Source organism: Pristiophorus japonicus, unplaced genomic scaffold (assembly GCF_044704955.1).
Source record: "Pristiophorus japonicus isolate sPriJap1 unplaced genomic scaffold, sPriJap1.hap1 HAP1_SCAFFOLD_322, whole genome shotgun sequence".
NCBI classification, from domain to species: domain Eukaryota; kingdom Metazoa; phylum Chordata; class Chondrichthyes; family Pristiophoridae; genus Pristiophorus; species Pristiophorus japonicus.
The window spans coordinates 676,677-696,302 of record NW_027253019.1 but is presented as its reverse complement, the minus strand read 5'-3'; the positions used below and the strand labels follow the sequence as shown (position 1 = coordinate 696,302).

The following is a 19,626-nucleotide window of genomic DNA, read 5'->3' as shown; positions in this document are numbered from 1 at the left end:
AGTAAATCGCACCATGAGATCAGAGTAAATCTCACCGTGAGATGAGAGTAAATCGCACCGAGAGATGAGAGTAAATCGCACCGTGAGATGAGAGTAAATCGCTCCGTGAGATGAGAGTAAATCGCACCGTGAGATGAGAGTAAATCGCTCCGTGAGATGAGAGTAAATCGCACCGTGAGATCATCGTAAATCGCACCGTGAGATCAGCGTAAATCGCACCGTGAGATGAGAGTAAATCGCACCGTGAGATCAGCGTAAATCGCAGCTTGAGATCAGAGCAAATCACACCGAGAGATCAGTGTAAATCGAAAAAATGAGAGTAAATCACACCGTCAGATTAAAGTAAATCTCACTGTGCGATCAGCGTAAATCGCAGCTTGAGATCAGAGTAAATCGCTCCGTGAGATCAGAGTAAATCGCACCGTGAGATCAGAGTAAATCGCACCGTGAGATCAGAGTAAATCGCACCGTGAGATCAGAGTAAATCGCACCGTGAGATCAGAGTAAATCGCACCATGAGATGAGAGTAAATCGCACCGTGAGATGAAATTAAATCGCACGGTGAGATCAGAGTAAATCGCACCGTGAGATCAGAGTAAATCGCACCGTGAGATTAGAGTAAATCGCACCGTGAGATCAGAGTAAATCACACCGTGAGATCAGATTAAATCGCACCATGAGATGAGAGTAAATCGCACCGTGAGATGAAATTAAATCGCACGGTGAGATGAGAGTAAATCGCACCGTGAGATGAGAGTAAATCGCACCGTGAGATCAGAGTAAATCGCACCATGAGATGAGAGTAAATCGCACCGTGAGATGAAATTAAATCGCACCGTGAGATCAGAGTAAATCGCACCGTGAGATGAGAGTAAATCGCACCGTGAGATCAGTGTAAATCGCACCGTGAGATCAGAGTAAATCACACCGTGAGATGAGAGTAAATCGCACCGTGAGATCAGTGTAAATCGCACCGTGAGATGAGAGTAAATCGCACCGTGAGATGAGAGTAAATCGCACCGTGAGATGAGAGTAAATCGCACCGTGAGATCAGTGTAAATCGCACCGTGAGATGTGAGTAAATCGCACCATGAGATGAGAGTAAATCGCACCGTGAGATGAGAGTAAATCGCACCGTGAGATGAGAGTAAATCGCACCGTGAGATGAGAGTAAATCGCACCGTGAGATCAGAGTAAATCGCACCGTGAGATGAGAGTAAATCGCACCGTGAGATGAGAGTAAATCGCACCGTGAGATCAGAGTAAATCGCACCGTGAGATGAGAGTAAATCGCACCGTGAGATGAGAGTAAATCGCACCGTGAGATGAGAGTAAATCGCACCGTGAGATGAGAGTAAATCGCACCGTGAGATGAGAGTAAATCGCACCGTGAGATGAGAGTAAATCGCACCGTGAGATGAGAGTAAATCGCACCGTGAGATCAGAGTAAATCGCACCGTGAGATGAGAGTAAATCGCACCGTGAGATGAGAGTAAATCGCACCGTGAGATGAGAGTAAATCGCACCGTGAGATGAGAGTAAATCGCACCGTGAGATGAGAGTAAATCGCACCGTGAGATGAGAGTAAATCGCATCGTGAGATGAGAGTAAATCGCACCGTGAGATGAGAGTAAATCGCACCGTGAGATGAGAGTAAATCGCACCGTGAGATGAGAGTACATCGCATCGTGAGATGAGAGTAAATCGCACCGTGAGATGAGAGTAAATCGCACCGTGAGATGAGAGTAAATCGCACCGTGAGATGAGAGTAAATCGCACCGTGAGATGAGAGTAAATCGCACCGTGAGATCAGAGTAAATCGCACCGTGAGATGAGAGTAAATCGCTCCGTGAGATGAGAGTAAATCGCACCGTGAGATGAGAGTAAATCGCACCGTGAGATCAGAGTAAATCGCACCGTGAGATGAGAGTAAATCGCACCGTGAGATCAGCGTAGATCGTAACGTGAGATCAGAGTAAATCGCACCATGAGATGAGAGTAAATCGCACCGTGAGATCAGTGTAAATCGCAGCGTGAGATCAGCGTAAATCGCAGCTTGAGATCAGAGTAAATCACACCGAGAGATCAGTGTAAATCGCAAAAATGAGAGTAAATCGCACCGTGAGATCAGAGTAAATCACACCAATGAGAGTAAATCACACCGTCAGATTAAAGTAAATCTCACCGTGAGATCAGCGTAAATCGCAGCTTGAGATCAGAGTAAATCGCACCGTGAGATCAGAGTAAATCGCACCGTGAGATCAGAGTAAATCGCACTGTGAGATTAGAGTAAATCGCACCGTGAGATCAGAGTAAATCGCTCCGTGAGATCAGAGTAAATCGCACCGTGAGATCAGAGTAAATCGCACCGTGAGATGAGAGTAAATCGCTCCATGAGATCAGAGTAAATCGCTCCGTGAGATCAGAGTAAATCGCACCGTGAGATCAGAGTAAATCGCACCGTGAGATCAGAGAAAATCGCACCGTGAGATTAGAGTAAATCACACCGTGAGATCAGCGTAAATAACACCGAGAGATCAGAGTAAATCGCACCGTGAGATCAGCGTAAATCACACCGTGAGATCAGCGTAAATCGCACCAATGAGAGTAAATCGCACCGTCAGATTAAAGTAAATCTCACCATGAGATCAGATTAAATCGCACCAATGAGAGTAAATCACACCGTCAGATTCAAGTAAATCTCACCGTGAGATCAGAGTAAATCGCACCGTGAGATCAGTGTAACTCGCACCGTGAGATCAGAGTAAATCGCACCGTGAGATCAGAGTAAATCGCACCGTGAGATCAGAGTAAATCGCACCGCGAGATCAGAGTAAATCGCACCGTGAGATCAGTGTAACTCGCACCGTGAGATCAGAGTAAATCGCACCGTGAGATCAGAGTAAATCGCACCGTGAGATCAGAGTAAATCGCACCGTGAGATCAGAGTAATTCGCACCGTGAGATTAGAGTAAATCGCACCGTGAGATCAGTGTAACTCGCACCTTGAGATCCGAGTAAATTGCACCGTGAGATCAGAGTAAATAGCACCGTGAGATCAGAGTAAATCGCACCGTGAGATCAGAGTAAATCGCACCGTGAGATCAGAGTAAATCGCACCGTGAGATCAGAGTAAATCGCACCGTGAGATCAGAGTAAATCGCACCGTGAGATCAGAGTAAATCACACCGAGAGATCAGTGTAAATCGCAACAATGAGAGTAAATCGCACCGTGAGATCAGAGTAAATCACACCAATGAGAGTAAATCACACCGTCAGATTAAAGTAAATCTCACCGTGAGATCAGCGTAAATCGCAGCTTGAGATCAGAGTAAATCGCTCCGTGAGATTAGAGTAAATCGCTCCGTGAGATTAGAGTAAATCGCACCATGAGATCAGAGTAAATCGCACCGTGAGATGAGAGTAAATCGCACCGTGAGATGAGAGTAAATCGCACCGTGAGATTAGAGTAAATCGCACCGTGAGATCAGAGTAAATCACACCGTGAGATCAGATTAAATCGCACCATGAGATGAGAGTAAATCGCACCGTGAGATGAAATTAAATCGCACGGTGAGATGAGAGTAAATCGCACCGTGAGATGAGAGTAAATCGCACCGTGAGATCAGAGTAAATCGCACCATGAGATGAGAGTAAATCGCACCGTGAGATGAAATTAAATCGCACCGTGAGATCAGAGTAAATCGCACCGTGAGATGAGAGTAAATCGCACCGTGAGATCAGTGTAAATCGCACCGTGAGATCAGAGTAAATCACACCGTGAGATGAGAGTAAATCGCACCGTGAGATCAGTGTAAATCGCACCGTGAGATGAGAGTAAATCGCACCGTGAGATGAGAGTAAATCGCACCGTGAGATGAGAGTAAATCGCACCGTGAGATCAGTGTAAATCGCACCGTGAGATGTGAGTAAATCGCACCGTGAGATGAGAGTAAATCGCACCGTGAGATGAGAGTAAATCGCACCGTGAGATGAGAGTAAATCGCACCGTGAGATGAGAGTAAATCGCACCGTGAGATGAGAGTAAATCGCACCGTGAGATCAGAGTAAATCGCACCGTGAGATGAGAGTAAATCGCACCGTGAGATGAGAGTAAATCGCACCGTGAGATGAGAGTAAATCGCACCGTGAGATGAGAGTAAATCGCACCGTGAGATGAGAGTAAATCGCACCGTGAGATGAGAGTAAATCGCATCGTGAGATGAGAGTAAATCGCACCGTGAGATGAGAGTAAATCGCACCGTGAGATGAGAGTAAATCGCACCGTGAGATGAGAGTACATCGCATCGTGAGATGAGAGTAAATCGCACCGTGAGATGAGAGTAAATCGCACCGTGAGATGAGAGTAAATCGCACCGTGAGATGAGAGTAAATCGCACCGTGAGATGAGAGTAAATCGCACCGTGAGATCAGAGTAAATCGCACCGTGAGATGAGAGTAAATCGCTCCGTGAGATGAGAGTAAATCGCACCGTGAGATGAGAGTAAATCGCACCGTGAGATCAGAGTAAATCGCACCGTGAGATGAGAGTAAATCGCACCGTGAGATCAGCGTAGATCGTAACGTGAGATCAGAGTAAATCGCACCATGAGATGAGAGTAAATCGCACCGTGAGATCAGTGTAAATCGCAGCGTGAGATCAGCGTAAATCGCAGCTTGAGATCAGAGTAAATCACACCGAGAGATCAGTGTAAATCGCAAAAATGAGAGTAAATCGCACCGTGAGATGAGAGTAAATCGCTCCGTGAGATGAGAGTAAATCGCACCGTGAGATGAGAGTAAATCGCACCGTGAGATGAGAGTAAATCGCACCGTGAGATCAGAGTAAATCGCTCCGTGAGATGAGAGTAAATCGCACCGTGAGATGAGAGTAAATCGCACCGTGAGATCAGAGTAAATCGCACCGTGAGATGAGAGTAAATCGCACCGTGAGATCAGCGTAGATCGTAACGTGAGATCAGAGTAAATCGCACCATGAGATGAGAGTAAATCGCACCGTGAGATCAGTGTAAATCGCACCTTGAGATCAGCGTAAATCGCAGCTTGAGATCAGAGTAAATCACACCGAGAGATCAGTGTAAATCGCAAAAATGAGAGTAAATCGCACCGTGAGATCAGAGTAAATCACACCAATGAGAGTAAATCACACCGTCAGATTAAAGTAAATCTCACCGTGAGATCAGCGTAAATCGCAGCTTGAGATCAGAGTAAATCGCACCGTGAGATCAGAGTAAATCGCACCGTGAGATCAGAGTAAATCGCACCGTGAGATTAGAGTAAATCGCACCGTGAGATCAGAGTAAATCGCTCCGTGAGATCAGAGTAAATCGCACCGTGAGATCAGAGTAAATCGCACCGTGAGATGAGAGTAAATCGCTCCATGAGATCAGAGTAAATCGCTCCGTGAGATCAGAGTAAATCGCACCGTGAGATCAGAGTAAATCGCACCGTGAGATCAGAGCAAATCGCACCGTGAGATCAGAGCAAATCGCACCGTGAGATGAGAGCAAATCGCACCGTGAGATGAGAGTAAATCGCACCGTGAGATGAGAGTAAATCGCACCGTGAGATGAGAGTAAATCGCACCGTGAGATGAGAGTAAATCGCACCGTGAGATCAGTGTAAATCGCACCGTGAGATCAGCGTAAATCGCAGCTTGAGATCAGAGTAAATCACACCGAGAGATCAGTGTAAATCGCAAAAATGAGAGTAAATCGCACCGTGAGATCAGAGTAAATCACACCAATGAGAGTAAATCGCTCCGTGAGATCAGAGTAAATCGCACCGTGAGATCAGAGTAAATCGCACCGTGAGATTAGAGTAAATCGCACCGTGAGATCAGAGTAAATCGCTCCGTGAGATCAGAGTAAATCGCACCGTGAGATCAGAGTAAATCGCACCGTGAGATCAGAGTAAATCGCACCGTGAGATGAGAGTAAATCGCTCCGTGAGATCAGAGTAAATCGCTCCGTGAGATCAGAGTAAATCGCACCGTGAGATCAGAGTAAATCGCACCGTGAGATCAGAGTAAATCGCACCGTGAGATTAGAGTAAATCACACCGTGAGATCAGCGTAAATCACACCGAGAGATCAGAGTAAATCGCACCGTGAGATCAGCGTAAATCACACCGAGAGATCAGCGTAAATCGCACCAATGAGAGTAAATCGCACCGTCAGATTAAAGTAAATCTCACCATGAGATCAGATTAAATCGCACCAATGAGAGTAAATCACACCGTCAGATTCAAGTAAATCTCACCGTGAGATCAGAGTAAATCGCACTGTGAGATCAGTGTAACTCGCACCGTGAGATCAGAGTAAATCGCACCGTGAGATCAGAGTAAATCGCACCGCGAGATCAGAGTAAATCGCACCGTAAGATCAGTGTAACTCGCACCGTGAGATGAGAGTATATCGCACCGTGAGATCAGAGTAAATCGCACCGTGAGATCAGAGTAAATCGCACCGTGAGATCAGAGTAATTCGCACCGTGAGATTAGAGTAAATCGCACCGTGAGATCAGTGTAACTCGCACCTTGAGATCCGAGTAAATTGCACCGTGAGATCAGAGTAAATAGCACCGTGAGATCAGAGTAAATCGCACCGTGAGATCAGAGTAAATCGCACCGTGAGATCAGAGTAAATCGCACCGTGAGATCAGAGTAAATCGCAACGTGAGATCAGAGTAAATCGCACCGTGAGATCAGAGTAAATCGCACCGTGAGATCAGAGTAAATCGCACCGTGAGATCAGAGTAAATCACACCGAGAGATCAGTGTAAATCGCAACAATGAGAGTAAATCGCACCGTGAGATCAGAGTAAATCGCACCAATGAGAGCAAATCGCACCGTCAGATTAAAGTAAATCTCACCGTGAGATCAGATTAAATCGCACCAATGAGAGTAAATCACACCGTCAGATTCAAGTAAATCTCACCGTGAGATCAGATTAAATCGCACCATGAGATGAGAGTAAATTGCACAGTGAGATGAAATTAAATCGCACCGTGAGATCAGAGTAAATCGCACCGTGAGATGAGAGTAATTCGCACCGTGAGATCAGAGCAAATCGCACCGTGAGATGAGAGTAAATCGCACCGTGTGATGAGAGTAAATCGCACCGTGAGATCAGAGTAAATCGCACCGTGAGATCAGAGGAAATCGCACCGTGAGATCAGAGGAAATCGCACCGTGAGATCAGAGTAAATCGCACCGTGAGATCAGAGTAAATCGCACCGTGAGATGAGAATAAATCGCACCGTGAGATCAGAGTAAAATCGCACCGTGAGATCAGAGTAAATCGCACCGTGAGATGAGAGCAAATCGCACCGTGAGATGAGAGCAAATCGCACCGTGAGATGAGAGTAAATCGCACCGTGAGATCAGAGTAAATCGCACCGTGAGATCAGAGTAAATCGCACCGTGAGATCAGTGTAAATCGCACCGTGAGATCAGAGTAAATCGCACCGTGAGATCAGTGTCAATCGCACCGTGAGATCAGTGTAAATCGCACCGTGAGATCAGAGTAAATCGCACCGTGAGATCAGTGTCAATCGCACCGTGAGATCAGTGTCAATCGCACCGTGAGATCAGAGAAAATCGCACCGTGAGATCAGAGTAAATCGCACCGTGAGATCAGAGAAAATCGCACCGTGAGATTAGAGTAAATCACACCGTGAGATGAGAGTAAATCGCTCCGTGAGATCAGAGTAAATCGCTCCGTGAGATCAGAGTAAATCACTCCATTAGATCAGAGAAAATCGCACCGTGAGATTAGAGTAAATCGCACTGTGAGATCAGTGTAAATCACACCGAGAGATCAGCGTAAATCGCACCAATGAGAGTAAATCGCACTGTCAGATTCAAGTAAATCTCACCGTGAGATCAGAGTAAATCGCACCATGAGATGAGAGTAAATTGCACAGTGAGATGAAATTAAATCGCACCGTGAGATGAGAGTAAATCGCACCGTGAGATCAGAGTAAATCGCACCGTGAGATCAGAGTAAATCGCACCGTGAGATCAGAGTAAATCGCACCGTGAGATCAGAGTAAATCGCACCGTGAGATCAGAGCTAATCGCACCGTGAGATCAGAGTAAATCGCACCGTGAGATCAGAGTAAATCGCACCGTGAGATAAGAATAAATCGCACCGTGAGATCAGAGTAAAATCGCACCGTGAGATGAGAGCAAATCGCACCGTGAGATCAGAGTAAATCGCACCGTGAGATGAGAGTAAATCGCACCGTGAGATCAGAGTAAATCGCACCGTGAGATCAGAGTAATCGCACCGTGAGATCAGAGTAAATCGCACCGTGAGATCAGAGTAAATCGCACCGTGAGATCAGAGTAAATCGCACCGAGAGATGAGTGTAAATCGCAACAATGAGAGTAAATCGCACCGTGAGATCAGAGTAAATCACACCAATGAGAGTAAATCACACCGTCAGATTAAAGTAAATCTCACCGTGAGATCAGCGTAAATCGCAGCTTGAGATCAGAGTAAATCGCTCCGTGAGATCAGAGTAAATCGCTCCATGAGATCAGAGTAAATCGCACCGTGAGATTAGAGTAAATCGCACCGTGAGATCAGTGTCAATCACACCGAGAGATCAGCGTAAATCGCACCAATGAGAGCAAATCGCACCGTCAGATTAAAGTAAATCTCACCGTGAGATCAGATTAAATCGCACCAATGAGAGTAAATCACACCGTCAGATTCAAGTAAATCTCACCGTGAGATCAGAGTAAATCGCACCGTTAGATCAGAGTAAATCGCACCGTGAGATCAGAGTAAATCGCACCGTGAGATGAGAGTAAATCGCACCGTGAGATGAGAGTAAATCGCACCGTGAGATGAGAGTAAATCGCACCGTGAGATGGGAGTAACTCGCACCGTGAGATGAGAGTAAATCGCACCGTGAGAGGAGAGTAAATCGCACCGTGAGATCAGAGTAAATCGCACCGTGAGATCAGAGTAAATCGCACCGTGAGATGAGAGTAAATCGCTCTGTGAGATGAGAGTAAATCGCACCGAGATGAGAGTAAATCGCACCGTGAGACCAGAGTAAATCGCACCGTGAGATGAGAGCAAATCGCACCGTGAGATCAGAGTAAATCGCACCGTGAGATGAGAGTAAATCGCACCGTGAGATGAGAGTAAATCGCACCGTGAGATGAGAGTAAATCGCACCATGAGATCAGAGTAAATCTCACCGTGAGATGAGAGTAAATCGCACCGAGATGAGAGTAAATCGCTCCGTGAGATGAGAGTAAATCGCACCGTGAGATGAGAGTAAATCGCTCCGTGAGATGAGAGTAAATCGCACCGTGAGATCATCGTAAATCGCACCGTGAGATCAGCGTAAATCGCACCGTGAGATGAGAGTAAATCGCACCGTGAGATCAGCGTAAATCGCAGCTTGAGATCAGAGCAAATCACACCGAGAGATCAGTGTAAATCGAAAAAATGAGAGTAAATCACACCGTCAGATTAAAGTAAATCTCACTGTGCGATCAGCGTAAATCGCAGCTTGAGATCAGAGTAAATCGCTCCGTGAGATCAGAGTAAATCGCACCGTGAGATCAGAGTAAATCGCACCGTGAGATCAGAGTAAATCGCACCGTGAGATCAGAGTAAATCGCACCGTGAGATCAGAGTAAATCGCACCATGAGATGAGAGTAAATCGCACCGTGAGATGAAATTAAATCGCACGGTGAGATCAGAGTAAATCGCACCGTGAGATCAGAGTAAATCGCACCGTGAGATTAGAGTAAATCGCACCGTGAGATCAGAGTAAATCACACCGTGAGATCAGATTAAATCGCACCATGAGATGAGAGTAAATCGCACCGTGAGATGAAATTAAATCGCACGGTGAGATGAGAGTAAATCGCACCGTGAGATGAGAGTAAATCGCACCGTGAGATCAGAGTAAATCGCACCATGAGATGAGAGTAAATCGCACCGTGAGATGAAATTAAATCGCACCGTGAGATCAGAGTAAATCGCACCGTGAGATGAGAGTAAATCGCACCGTGAGATCAGTGTAAATCGCACCGTGAGATCAGAGTAAATCACACCGTGAGATGAGAGTAAATCGCACCGTGAGATCAGTGTAAATCGCACCGTGAGATGTGAGTAAATCGCACCATGAGATGAGAGTAAATCGCACCGTGAGATGAGAGTAAATCGCACCGTGAGATGAGAGTAAATCGCACCGTGAGATGAGAGTAAATCGCACCGTGAGATCAGAGTAAATCGCACCGTGAGATGAGAGTAAATCGCACCGTGAGATGAGAGTAAATCGCACCGTGAGATCAGAGTAAATCGCACCGTGAGATGAGAGTAAATCGCACCGTGAGATGAGAGTAAATCGCACCGTGAGATGAGAGTAAATCGCACCGTGAGATGAGAGTAAATCGCACCGTGAGATGAGAGTAAATCGCACCGTGAGATGAGAGTAAATCGCACCGTGAGATGAGAGTAATTCGCACCGTGAGATGAGAGTAAATCGCACCGTGAGATGAGAGTAAATCGCACCGTGAGATGAGAGTAAATCGCACCGTGAGATCAGAGTAAATCGCACCGTGAGATGAGAGTAAATCGCACCGTGAGATGAGAGTAAATCGCACCGTGAGATGAGAGTAAATCGCACCGTGAGATGAGAGTAAATCGCACCGTGAGATGAGAGTAAATCGCACCGTGAGATGAGAGTAAATCGCATCGTGAGATGAGAGTAAATCGCACCGTGAGATGAGAGTAAATCGCACCGTGAGATGAGAGTAAATCGCACCGTGAGATGAGAGTACATCGCATCGTGAGATGAGAGTAAATCGCACCGTGAGATGAGAGTAAATCGCACCGTGAGATGAGAGTAAATCGCACCGTGAGATGAGAGTAAATCGCACCGTGAGATGAGAGTAAATCGCACCGTGAGATCAGAGTAAATCGCACCGTGAGATGAGAGTAAATCGCTCCGTGAGATGAGAGTAAATCGCACCGTGAGATGAGAGTAAATCGCACCGTGAGATCAGAGTAAATCGCACCGTGAGATGAGAGTAAATCGCACCGTGAGATCAGCGTAGATCGTAACGTGAGATCAGAGTAAATCGCACCATGAGATGAGAGTAAATCGCACCGTGAGATCAGTGTAAATCGCAGCGTGAGATCAGCGTAAATCGCAGCTTGAGATCAGAGTAAATCACACCGAGAGATCAGTGTAAATCGCAAAAATGAGAGTAAATCGCACCGTGAGATCAGAGTAAATCACACCAATGAGAGTAAATCACACCGTCAGATTAAAGTAAATCTCACCGTGAGATCAGCGTAAATCGCAGCTTGAGATCAGAGTAAATCGCACCGTGAGATCAGAGTAAATCGCACCGTGAGATCAGAGTAAATCGCACTGTGAGATTAGAGTAAATCGCACCGTGAGATCAGAGTAAATCGCTCCGTGAGATCAGAGTAAATCGCACCGTGAGATCAGAGTAAATCGCACCGTGAGATCAGAGTAAATCGCTCCATGAGATCAGAGTAAATCGCTCCGTGAGATCAGAGTAAATCGCACCGTGAGATCAGAGTAAATCGCACCGTGAGATCAGAGAAAATCGCACCGTGAGATTAGAGTAAATCACACCGTGAGATCAGCGTAAATAACACCGAGAGATCAGAGTAAATCGCACCGTGAGATCAGCGTAAATCACACCGTGAGATCAGCGTAAATCGCACCAATGAGAGTAAATCGCACCGTCAGATTAAAGTAAATCTCACCATGAGATCAGATTAAATCGCACCAATGAGAGTAAATCACACCGTCAGATTCAAGTAAATCTCACCGTGAGATCAGAGTAAATCGCACCGTGAGATCAGTGTAACTCGCACCGTGAGATCAGAGTAAATCGCACCGTGAGATCAGAGTAAATCGCACCGTGAGATCAGAGTAAATCGCACCGCGAGATCAGAGTAAATCGCACCGTGAGATCAGTGTAACTCGCACCGTGAGATCAGAGTAAATCGCACCGTGAGATCAGAGTAAATCGCACCGTGAGATCAGAGTAAATCGCACCGTGAGATCAGAGTAATTCGCACCGTGAGATTAGAGTAAATCGCACCGTGAGATCAGTGTAACTCGCACCTTGAGATCCGAGTAAATTGCACCGTGAGATCAGAGTAAATAGCACCGTGAGATCAGAGTAAATCGCACCGTGAGATCAGAGTAAATCGCACCGTGAGATCAGAGTAAATCGCACCGTGAGATCAGAGTAAATCGCACCGTGAGATCAGAGTAAATCGCACCGTGAGATCAGAGTAAATCACACCGAGAGATCAGTGTAAATCGCAACAATGAGAGTAAATCGCACCGTGAGATCAGAGTAAATCACACCAATGAGAGTAAATCACACCGTCAGATTAAAGTAAATCTCACCGTGAGATCAGCGTAAATCGCAGCTTGAGATCAGAGTAAATCGCTCCGTGAGATTAGAGTAAATCGCTCCGTGAGATTAGAGTAAATCGCACCATGAGATCAGAGTAAATCGCACCGTGAGATCAGCGTAAATCACACCGAGAGATCAGAGTAAATCGCACCGTGAGATCAGAGTAAATCGCACCGTGAGATGAGAGTAAATCGCTCCGTGAGATGAGAGTAAATCGCACCGAGATGAGAGTAAATCGCACCGTGAGATGAGAGTAAATCGCACCGTGAGATGAGAGTAAATCGCACCATGAGATCAGAGTAAATCTTACCGTGAGATCAGCGTAAATCGCACCGTGAGATGAGAGTAAATCGCACCGTGAGATCAGTGTAAATCGCACCGTGAGATCAGCGTAAATCGCAGCTTGAGATCAGAGCAAATCACACCGAGAGATCAGTGTAAAGCGCAAAAATGAGAGTAAATCGCACCGTGAGATGAGAGTAAATCGCACCGTGAGATCAGTGTAAATCGCACCGTGAGATGAGAGTAAATCGCACCGTGAGATCAGTGTAAATCGCACCGTGAGATGAGAGTAAATCGCACCGTGAGATGAGAGTAAATCGCACCGTGAGATGAGTGTAAATCGCACCGTGAGATCAGAGTAAATCACACCGTGAGATGAGAGTAAATCGCACCGTGAGATCAGTGTAAATCGCACCGTGAGATGTGAGTAAATCGCACCGTGAGATGAGAGTAAATCGCACCGTGAGATCAGAGTAAATCGCACCGTGAGATGAGAGTAAATCGCACCGTGAGATCAGAGTAAATCGCACCGTGAGATGAGAGTAAATCGCACCGTGAGATGAGAGTAAATCGCATCGTGAGATGAGAGTAAATCGCACCGTGAGATGAGAGTAAATCGCACCGTGAGATGAGAGTAAATCGCACCGTGAGATCAGAGTAAATCGCACCGTGAGATCAGAGTAAATCGCTCCGTGAGATGAGAGTAAATCGCACCGTGAGATGAGAGTAAATCGCACCGTGAGATCAGAGTAAATCGCACCGTGAGATGAGAGTAAATCGCACCGTGAGATCAGCGTAGATCGTAACGTGAGATCAGAGTAAATCGCACCGAGAGATCAGTGTAAATCGCAACAATGAGAGTAAATCGCACCGTGAGATCAGAGTAAATCACACCAATGAGAGTAAATCACACCGTCAGATTAAAGTAAATCTCACCGTGAGATCAGCGTAAATCGCAGCTTGAGATCAGAGTAAATCGCACCGTGAGATCAGAGTAAATCGCACCGTGAGATCAGAGTAAATCGCACCGTGAGATTAGAGTAAATCGCACCGTGAGATCAGAGTAAATCGCTCCGTGAGATCAGAGTAAATCGCACCGTGAGATCAGAGTAAATCGCTCCGTGAGATCAGAGTAAATCGCACCGTGAGATCAGAGTAAATCGCACCGTGAGATGAGAGTAAATCGCACCATGAGATGAGAGTAAATCGCACCGTGAGATCAGTGTAAATCGCACCGTGAGATCAGCGTAAATCGCAGCTTGAGATCAGAGTAAATCACACCGAGAGATCAGTGTAAATCGCAACAATGAGAGTAAATCGCACCGTGAGATCAGAGTAAATCACACCAATGAGAGTAAATCACACCGTCAGATTAAAGTAAATCTCACCGTGAGATCAGCGTAAATCGCAGCTTGAGATCAGAGTAAATCGCACCGTGAGATCAGAGTAAATCGCACCGTGAGATCAGAGTAAATCGCACCGTGAGATTAGAGTAAATCGCACCGTGAGATCAGAGTAAATCGCTCCGTGAGATCAGAGTAAATCGCACCGTGAGATCAGAGTAAATCGCACCGTGAGATGAGAGTAAATCGCTCCATGAGATCAGAGTAAATCGCTCTGTGAGATCAGAGTAAATCGCACCGTGAGATCAGAGTAAATCGCACCGTGAGATCAGAGTAAATCGCACCGTGAGATTAGAGTAAATCACACCGTGAGATCAGCGTAAATAACACCGAGAGATCAGAGTAAATCGCACCGTGAGATCAGCGTAAATCACACCGAGAGATCAGCGTAAATCGCACCAATGAGAGTAAATCGCACCGCAGATTAAAGTAAATCTCACCATGAGATCAGATTAAATCGCACCAATGAGAGTAAATCACACCGTCAGATTCAAGTAAATCTCACCGTGAGATCAGATTAAATCGCTCCATGAGATCAGAGTAAATCGCACCGCAAGATCAGAGTAAATCGCACCGTGAGATCAGTGTAACTCGCACCGTGAGATCAGAGTAAATCGCACCGTGAGATCAGAGTAAATCGCACCGTGAGATCAGAGTAAATCGGACCGTGAGATCAGAGTAAATCGCACCGTGAGATCAGAGTAAATCGCACCGTGAGATCAGAGTAAATCACAGCGAGAGATCAGTGTAAATCGCAACAATGAGAGTAAATCGCACCGTGAGATCAGAGTAAATCACACCAATGAGAGTAAATCACACCGTCAGATTAAAGTAAATCTCACCGTGAGATCAGAATAAATCGCTCCGTGAGATTAGAGTAAATCGCTCCGTGAGATCAGAGTAAATCGCTCCATGAGATCAGAGTAAATCGCACCGTGAGATTAGAGTAAATCGCACCGTGAGATCAGCGTAAATCACACCGAGAGATCAGCGTAAATCGCACTGTGAGATCAGCGTAAATCACACCGAGAGATCAGCGTAAATCGCACCAATGATAGCAAATCGCACCGTCAGATTAAAGTAAATCTCACCGTGAGATCAGATTAAATCGCACCAATGAGAGTAAATCACACCGTCAGATTCAAGTAAATCTCACCGTGAGATCAGATTAAATCGCACCATGAGATGAGAGTAAATTGCACAGTGAGATGAAATTAAATCGCACCGTGAGATGAGAGTAAATCGCACCGTGAGATGAGAGTAATTCGCACCGTGAGATCAGACCAAATCGCACCGTGAGATGAGAGTAAATCGCACCGTGTGATGAGAGTAAATCGCACCGTGAGATTAGAGTAAATCGCACCGTGAGATCAGAGTAAATCGCACCGTGAGATCAGAGTAAATCGCACCGTGAGATCAGAGTAAATCGCACCGTGAGATCAGAGTAAATCGCACCGTGAGATCAGAGTAAATCGCACCGTGAGATCAGAGTAAAATCGCACCGTGAGATCAGAGTAAATCGCACCGTGAGATGAGAGCAAATCGCACCGTGAGATGAGAGCAAATCGCACCGTGAGATGAGAGCAAATCGCACCGTGAGATCAGAGTAAATCGCACCGTGAGATCAGAGTAAATCGCACCGTGAGATCAGTGTAAATCGCACCGTGAGATCAGAGTAAATCGCACCGTGAGATCAGTGTCAATCGCACCGTGAGATCAGTGTAAATCGCACCGTGAGATCAGAGTAAATCGCACCGTGAGATCAGTGTCAATCGCACCGTGAGATCAGTGTCAATCGCACCGTGAGATCAGAAAAAATCGCACCGTGAGATCAGAGTAAATCGCACCGTGAGATCAGAGAAAATCGCACCGTGAGATTAGAGTAAATCACACCGTGAGATGAGAGTAAATCGCTCCGTGAGATCAGAGTAAATCGCTCCGTGAGATCAGAGTAAATCACTCCATTAGATCAGAGAAAATCGCACCGTGAGATTAGAGTAAATCGCACCGTGAGATTAGTGTAAATCACACCGAGAGATCAGCGTAAATCGCACCAATGAGAGTAAATCGCACCGTCAGATTAAAGTAAATCTCACCGTGAGATCAGATTAAATCGCACCAATGAGAGTAAATCACACCTTCAGATTCAAGTAAATCTCACCGTGAGATCAGAGTAAATCGCACCGTGAGATCAGAGTAAATCGCACCGTGAGATCAGAGTAAATCGCACCGTGAGATCAGAGCAAATCGCACCGTGAGATGAGAGTAAATCGCACCGTGAGATCAGAGTAAATCGCACCGTGAGATCAGAGTAAATCGCACCGTGAGATCAGAGTAAATCGCACCGTGAGATCAGAGCTAATCGCACCGTGAGATCAGAGTAAATCGCACCGTGAGATCAGAGTAAATCGCACCGTGAGATAAGAATAAATCGCACCGTGAGATCAGAGTAAAATCGCACCGTGAGATCAGAGTAAATCGCACCGTGAGATGAGAGCAAATCGCACCGTGAGATCAGAGTAAATCGCACCGTGAGATGAGAGTAAATCGCACCGTGAGATCAGAGTAAATCGCACCGTGAGATCAGAGTAAATCGCACCAGAGATCAGAGTAAATCGCACCGTGAGATCAGAGTAAATCGCACCGTGAGATCAGAGTAAATCGCACCGAGAGATCAGTGTAAATCGCAACAATGAGAGTAAATCGCACCGTGAGATCAGAGTAAATCACACCAATGAGAGTAAATCACACCGTCAGATTAAAGTAAATCTCACCGTGAGATCAGCGTAAATCGCAGCTTGAGATCAGATTAAATCGCTCCGTGAGATCAGAGTAAATCGCTCCATGAGATCAGAGTAAATCGCACCGTGAGATTAGAGTAAATCGCACCGTGAGATTAGAGTAAATCGCACCGTGAGATCAGAGTAAATCGCACCGTGAGATCAGTGTCAATCACACCGAGAGATCAGCGTAAATCGCACCAATGAGAGCAAATCGCACCGTCAGATTAAAGTAAATCTCACCGTGAGATCAGATTAAATCGCACCAATGAGAGTAAATCACACCATCAGATTCAAGTAAATCTCACCGTGAGATCAGAGTAAATCGCACCGTGAGATCAGAGTAAATCGCATCGTGAGATGAGAGTAATTCGCACCGTGAGATGAGAGTAATTCGCACCGTGAGATCAGAGCAAATCGCACCGTGAGATGAGAGTAAATCGCACCGTGTGATGAGAGTAAATCGCACCGTGAGATCAGAGTAAATCGCACCGTGAGATCAGAGTAAATCGCACCGTGAGATCAGAGTAAATCGCACCGTGAGATCAGAGTAAATCGCACCGTGAGATCAGAGTAAATCGCACCGTGAGATCAGAGTAAATCGCACCGTGAGATGAGAATAAATCGCACCGTGAGATCAGAGTAAATCGCACCGTGAGATCAGAGTAAATCGCACCGTGAGATGAGAGCAAATCGCACCGTGAGATGAGAGTAAATCGCACCGTGTGATGAGAGTAAATCGCACCGTGAGATCAGAGCAAATCGCACCGTGAGATGAGAGTAAATCGCACCGTGTGATGAGAGTAAATCGCACCGTGAGATCAGAGCAAATCGCACCGTGAGATGAGAGTAAATCGCACCGTGTGATGAGAGTAAATCGCACCGTGAGATCAGAGTAAATCGCACCGTGAGATCAGAGTAAATCGCACCGTGAGATCAGAGTAAATCGCACCGTGAGATGAGAATAAATCGCACCGTGAGATCAGAGTAAATCGCACCGTGAGATCAGAGTAAATCGCACCGTGAGATGAGAGCAAATCGCACCGTGAGATGAGAGTAAATCGCACCGTGAGATGAGAGTAAATCGCACCATGAGATCAGAGCAAATCGCACCGTGAGATCAGAGTAAATCGCACCGTGAGATGAGAGTAAATCGCACCGTGAGATGAGAGTAAATCGCACCGTGAGATCAGAGTAAATCGCACCGTGAGATCAGAGTAAATCGCACCGTGAGATCAGAGTAAATCGCACCGTGAGATCAGTGTAAATCGCACCGTGAGATCAGAGTAAATCGCACCGTGAGATCAGAGTAAATCGCACCGTGAGATCAGTGTCAATCGCACCGTGAGATCAGAGTAAATCGCACCGAGAGATCAGTGTAAATCGCAACGATGAGGGTAAATCGCACCGTGAGATCAGAGAAAATCGCACCGTGAGATTAGAGTAAATCACACCGTGAGATCAGAGTAAATCGCTCCGTGAGATCAGAGTAAATCGCTCCGTGAGATCAGAGTAAATCGCTCCGTGAGATTAGAGTAAATCGCACCGAGATGAGAGTAAATCGCACCGTGAGACCAGAGTAAATCGCACCGTGAGATGAGAGCAAATCGCACCGTGAGATGAGAGCAAATCGCACCGTGAGATCAGAGTAAATCTCACCGTGAGATGAGAGTAAATCGCACCGAGATGAGAGTAAATCGCACCGTGAGATGAGAGTAAATCGCTCCGTGAGATGAGAGTAAATCACACCGTGAGATCATCGTAAATCGCACCGTGAGATCAGCGTAAATCGCACCGTGAGATGAGAGTAAATCGCACCGTGAGATCAGTGTAAATCGCACCGTGAGATCAGCGTAAATCGCATCTTGAGATCAGAGCAAATCACACCGAGAGATCAGTGTAAATCGCAAAAATGAGAGTAAATCGGACCGTGAGATCAGAGTAAATCACACCGTCAGATTAAAGTAAATCTCACCGTGCGATCAGCGTAAATCGCAGCTTGAGATCAGAGTAAATCGCTCCGTGAGATCAGAGTAAATCGCACCGTGAGATCAGAGTAAATCACACCGAGAGATCAGCGTAAATCGCACCAATGAGAGCAAATCGCACCGTCAGATTAAAGTAAATCTCACCGTGAGATCAGATTAAATCGCACCAATGAGAGTAAATCACACCATCAGATTCAAGTAAATCTCACCGTGAGATCAGAGTAAATCGCACCGTGAGATCAGAGTAAATCGCATCGTGAGATGAGAGTAATTCGCACCGTGAGATGAGAGTAATTCGCACCGTGAGATCAGAGCAAATCGCACCGTGAGATGAGAGTAAATCGCACCGTGTGATGAGAGTAAATCGCACCGTGAGATCAGAGTAAATCGCACCGTGAGATCAGAGTAAATCGCACCGTGAGATCAGAGTAAATCGCACCGTGAGATCAGAGTAAATCGCACCGTGAGATGAGAATAAATCGCACCGTGAGATCAGAGTAAATCGCACCGTGAGATCAGAGTAAATCGCACCGTGAGATCAGAGTAAATCGCACCGTGAGATGAGAATAAATCGCACCGTGAGATCAGAGTAAATCGCACCGTGAGATCAGAGTAAATCGCACCGTGAGATCAGAGTAAATCGCACCGTGAGATGAGAATAAATCGCACCGTGAGATCAGAGTAAATCGCACCGTGAGATGAGAGCAAATCG

The 19,626-nt window shown here is 46.1% G+C and overlaps 1 protein-coding gene across 1 annotated transcript in view; it reads left to right on the top strand.

Annotated features, from left to right (window-relative positions):
* Positions 1-19,626, top strand: part of LOC139249558 (potassium channel subfamily K member 9-like) — a 411,319-nt gene that overhangs the window by 62,167 nt on the left and 329,526 nt on the right. The window lies entirely within an intron of this gene.